Source organism: Pleurodeles waltl, chromosome 10 (genome assembly GCF_031143425.1).
Source record: "Pleurodeles waltl isolate 20211129_DDA chromosome 10, aPleWal1.hap1.20221129, whole genome shotgun sequence".
Classification (NCBI taxonomy): Eukaryota; Metazoa; Chordata; class Amphibia; order Caudata; family Salamandridae; genus Pleurodeles; species Pleurodeles waltl.
Window position 1 is genome coordinate 112,366,594 of NC_090449.1, and position 6,000 is coordinate 112,372,593.

Genomic DNA, 6,000 nt, shown 5'->3' on the forward strand with positions numbered 1-6,000 from the left:
GACTCCAAAACCGCCCACGATTATCCACCACGTTGCCAGAAAAATGTTCCACAGCTCACCATCAGACACTGGTCCATCAGGCGGTTCCCAACTGCTCACCTTTCAAATTCAACACTATTTCAAAGACTCATTTGTCTTCTGTTAACAAACAATTGCAGGCTTTGAATTGACTTGCTCAGAGATTTTCTTTAACAGATCTTGTGCTTTGGTGCCAGGAAGTAACCAGGACCGAGGGAGAGAGGCTGGACCCTACTACATTGACAACCACAGGCACCAAAAGTAGACTAGAAAATTATCCGAACTATGGAGACTGCGAAGGGGGTGAAAAACAGCCTACAGTTTAACTCAGCAGCCAGATCAGACAGCAGTGGCATGTTTCAAACTTTAGGACAGGGAGTCTAGCTATGTTTATTTACTGTTAAACCTCAAATTGAATTTTGAAAGTGTTGTTTGTGTAGGTGATGAAGGGACAATCCTGATTTGGGTGTAAGTAGAGGGGTCCCCCAGAACACTAGAAGTAAGAAGTGTGAGTGAAATCCACAGTGTGGAGCAGGGGGCTCTGGAAAGGTGCAAGAACAGTGAAAAAGAGATGAAGGAGCGTCTAGATCCCTAGCAAAGACCCTAGCTGATGAATATGTGATTGAATGAGGGACCAAGCTGCACCACAGTTCTCTTTGAGCCCCAGTAGGTTGTGACTGGAGATTTTATAAAAACAAGGCGGTCAACAGCCAAGTGTGCATGAATTCCCCTACATCTCTTCAAGAAAACAGATATGAATAAAGTTGGTAGTCCCTCCTACAATCACATTCTTTGGCCCCACACCATTTACTGGGATGAGCAGCAGCACAAGGCTGAAAATCACCTCAGTGTTTTCCTGTTTATGATTGAAGGTGTAGCTACGGAGATGGGAATAGAAAAGTTGAAACAATTAAAAGCCATGGTAAAAGGTTCTCCTGCTCATGCTATGTATCACCAGTGCAGAAGAACCATGCAGTGCTGGTGCATAGAGTAGTAGTTAGACTCACTAATGAGGACGGGGAGAAGTCATTTCCAGAGGATGGTACCTTTGAAAGATGGTACCTTTGAAATAGACAATTGAACAAAGTTAGAAAAAGGTTGAAGGAGCCCAAAAACAAGGGATATGCAAATCCCTGGGTAACTTTCCTTAATTGATGAGAGGGATCCAATAAACATAAGCAAGAATCGCAAATGTGAAGTATAATAGGATCCCTGTAGAGACTAAAATATCAGGTTAACAATTTGAGGTATGGGATCGTGTCTTATGGCCCTGCTGCTCCATCTCCTTGTTTATTTCCCCAAATTATACCCTATAAGACAGAATTAGAAGGAGGAAAGGAGGAGGATATAATAGATGTTTTGTATTTCCCCATTCTGGTAGTTGATTCTGGCGTGCACCAACTGTGCTACCCAGAAACACTGCAGTGCTGACAATACAACCACTTGTAGGGGTTCCTGTCAAGCAAAGCTCAAGAGACTACAGTGAGCGAGACACGCAGGAAAGCACAGGAGGACGGCCTAGTGTGTGTGGGATTTAGCCTCATAGAGGCTGACTATAGGCCATCACACTACTCCACTGGAGCCTGTCCTCAATTTGCATCATAACGTTCCAATGGCCAACATAAAGGCAGCAGATCGCAGAGCCCAGCTATAACTTGTGATAGAGTGAGGTGTTCAGTGGCATAGAGAGCTAGGAAACTTGACACAAATCTGTGAATGCTGAATTTACTACTAATGAATTTTATGTATTTTTGGGTTAAGAATTTGCATACAATATGATTAATATTGAAAATAATGTGAGTTTTGGAAAATTTGCCCCCTTGAATGGCCGACATTAAACTGAGAAATGTCTTTATTAAATGCTTATTAAAGTTCATTGAAGTGCCTGCATTAGGAGAAATGTAGCAGTGTGTTATATTAATGATTACATGCTATGAATTTTATTAATCAAAGGCCTTAAGTTAGAGAGGTTTGGGCCTAGTTTTGCACAGCCTCATATTAAGCTGCAATGTTTAATAAAGTTGTGGGAATGTATGTCAAGTGAGAATAATTCATGTATTGCACGCACTGTGTTCACCAAAAGTTAGCGGCTGTCTTTAATTTTCTCATGAGAACTGCTTGCTAGAGTATATTGTATTAGTAATTGTTACACTGTTTAGTTTGATGCGTGAGACAGCGATGTTTCCAGGAGCTAACAATGGATGCACTGACTGGAGTACGGATGGGTACAAAAATGTTACCTGACGAGCCTGACGATGGGAACAGGAGGAGAGGAGCCAATCACCGACATGTGAAAAACAGTTTAGTTATATCTTAGATTTAAGGTTTCATCCTTATTGGACTAATTGTAAAAATATGATTTCTTGACCAATGACAAGATGGGAAGTTCTTTAGGTGATTTTGATTTAGCCCAACTGCACCGAGAGGAGCGCGCCTTTTTTCCTATTTGATTTCCTCCATAGAAGTTAATTCTATTCTGTATAGGGAGCTAAACAGTTCCTAATGATTTATTTCCATCTTTAACTTTATTGCTTAAACTTTAATGCTGAATGCTGATCCTGAGACATTGCTTCTGAAATGGTTCAGATAGCTTAGAGTCCCGTTTCTGAACCATCCCCTTTCACTGCATGTTGCTGATGCTGACCAAACTGATGTCCAACTGATGAAGATAATCGCAGCTTGCTGATCCATTGGAGGAGAGGTAGAACAAAATGCTATTGTTCGAGTTGTAAATTTGTCTTTTGTTTCTAGCTACCAACTGCTATTTTGATAGAGCCATAGTTAGATGTTTTCCAAATTTATGTTGACTAAATTATTTTGCATGAAGTCCAAACATTCCATTCTAATCAGAAGGTTAGTTAGGGAGACCCTGAAACATTAACAGGTTGCCATTCACAAAGAGTTGATGTTGCTCAGTTGCTGAACCTAGAGGTATGCTATTGCTATTGCGCAGTTATTCTTGCTATTGATTTGTACTGTGTCTCTCGAATGTTAAGTGATCAATGAGGTAGCAAAATTGTGATTCTTTAGAAGAATTGATCAACCAGTGTTGTTCTTATATGTTTTTTCAGTTGGTTTCGAGATTAATTTACGTGATATTAGCATTGTTAGTCTAGGGAAATAAACATTCTAACTTTTACATAAAGGTGTGGTCATTCAGGGCCTAATGGGTCATGGTGTGTAAAGATTACTGACTCCAAAGAATATTTAATCATGTTTATTGATTATGATGATGTAATTGCAATGCATTTGGGGATTATGGTTGAATAACTCTAAGTGCAGTCAAAGGGCCTATCGGACCTCTAACGCGTCCCCTTATAACTTAGCAAATAAAAGACCAAATAAGGACAGACCCACTAACAATTCCTTGAGATGTCCAGGATAGTCCCTCCTTAAGTGACGTTAACAGTAGCAACTTTCACGCTGCTCTTTTCCAACCTGGAGATGCCCTTATAACAGTAGCCCGGCCCTGGGGCGTCTTTGTCTCCATTTCCCGGTACCCTGATGGGCTAATGAAGAGAAAACAGAAATTCCCCAATATCCATGGTAATCCCCAGAAATTGTATGAAGAGTTATAGATGATATTTTAATGTTGCAAACTCCAAAGCACTGATGAGAATCAAATACTGCATCATAGTGAAGTTAAAGATTCCTTGACTGAAGACAGTAATTGTCCTCAACAGGCTCCGGGTGGTGCAACTACTCGCATTGCTGGGAAAGAGGCACTGAGAAGTGCTCTAATGAATGTGTGCCTTGTATAGACGGACTAGATTATTTTCAGTAAATTGTGAATAAAATAAGGATGAAGTTCTTGCTGATTACCTTGATCGTTTGAAAGATGTTCTTAAATTCTATTCCAGTATGGAATAAGCTACAGAGAATGCGCAGGAAACCGTAAATGTTGCTTTTGTACAGGGGTTACTGCCCAATGTGCAGGAACAACTCCATAGTATCTGCAGTGAGTGGCAATCCAAGAGGTTTGCTGAGTTTGTTTCTGTTTCAAACCGTTGTGGAGCACTGCAAGACAGGAAACAGAAGATTATTTAATCCAAGCTGAGGTGTTTACAAATACAATCATTTGAACAAGTTGGGTTGGGGAGAAATGGGTCGAAAACATTTTCGAGGTGGGCAAGAACCAAACGGTGTTGTGGGGGGGAACAGAAATATTAACTCAGTAAAACAACACTACCACCAATTTTAAAGTGCTGTAGTGGTAAACAAAAGGTGACAATCAAAAACGGACAAAATTTTGTCTAAACTTTCATGGAAATGGAAAACACCTAAATTGTAATTTTGTGCAGAATATGTTCCCCTCTAGACAATTGTACACTTAAGCATTCTTCAACATATTTTATGATACATTTGAGGAAATATACATTCATTGTTTTATTTCAGCTTAAATATCAAATTTCAATGTTACGTTACTCATAATTCGAGTAATAATGATTATTGATATTTTACTTAATAATTTGGTGTTTCGTGAATTGTGGAATTAAACACTGCATGTACGACAATGATACCTCACAAGTGGCCATCCGTTTTCATGTTGTAAGGTGTGAACATTGTTCAAGTTAAGGGGAGAAATTAATTAATGTGTGATGCTAATTCTTTTTCAGTAGTATGGCCGATGCAGGTTTTGGTTTGTAAGTTTAAGATGTATGTGGAGTCTAGAATTCTTAGTTCCCTCACTATCACATCCCCTTTCTTTTGGTAGGGCCCTATCAATTCCAAAGAAATGTAGCTAATTTCTGCAGCTTTCATGCAATGCTCTGTAATGCCTGACCACTGGGTTTGTTGTCTCATTATTACACATGCCATAGGAATGTTCAAGGATTCTTCTTTTAGTGGCTGTATTGTGCTTCCTACATAATTTGGTGCAAGGGCAAATTAGGGCATATACCCAGTAGTTAGAGTTGAAGATAATCAGTTTATTAATAATTATGCTTTTGTTCGCTATTTGATTTGTGTATGTGTATACATCTAAACTGTTCTTACACTCCTTTTTTAATAACCACATTGTACTCGTTTTAACAGTTTGTAGCAGCATAAACCAACAATCAAGGAAAATCATCACATTTCGTGTCCGATCACAGAATATTCATAATTGTAAGCAATAACAGCAGAACATACAAACTTTACATTTTTACAGGTGATGAATCCTCTCCTAGTGTTTTCCCCAGCCATGTCTCTTTGTCGTCTTTGAAGTGGCTTTGTGTTAGGGGATCTTTGAAGGAAGATGTCTTTCTAAAAGTTATCAGTGGGAGTGTTGGTAATAGTTCACCTAAGATGTTCAAAATACGCCTGATCTTGTGGACATCTGTGCTGAAATTAGTTACAAAGTGTAGAGGTTCGCTGTCGGTAACATCACTAATAGTTGTGACATCGTCATCTTTCAGGGTATCAGTTTGTTTGAGATCAGATATTCTCTCTACAACTCCACTTGCAATGGATACACCCTTTCACCACATGGCATTGACATATCTTGTTTGGCAATTTCATAATCATTGTCTAATGAACAGTTTATCATAGCTCGTAGGGACTCTCAAAAGGGGATTCACCATTTGAGTTAGCTGGGAAGTCCATGTCTACCATATAAGATGCTGTTCTCCAACTTGGGACTCCTATAAAGTTTGGTTGGTATACATTTTGTAGTGACTGCGACTATCAATTACAGGTTTTACCTCTCCTTGTTACTTATACTTTCAATGAACCACAGATTCAGATTGTTGTTGTTCACAGTTTACACAAAGGCCTTAGTTTTATTCCCTAACCCCCTTCAGATGAGGAAGAGGTTATCAGTGTAAAGATAACAAAACAGTGTCGCCTGTCCATTGGAACATATCACCCTCCTAGACCACCGGCTTCTCCCACCCGTCCATGAAGAGATTTGAATAGCTGGGGCAAATCAGGTGCCTATTGCTATTCCACACTTCTCTCTCAGTATGTGGGATTTTACATAAAAATGTTCTCTTTTAGGCAGAC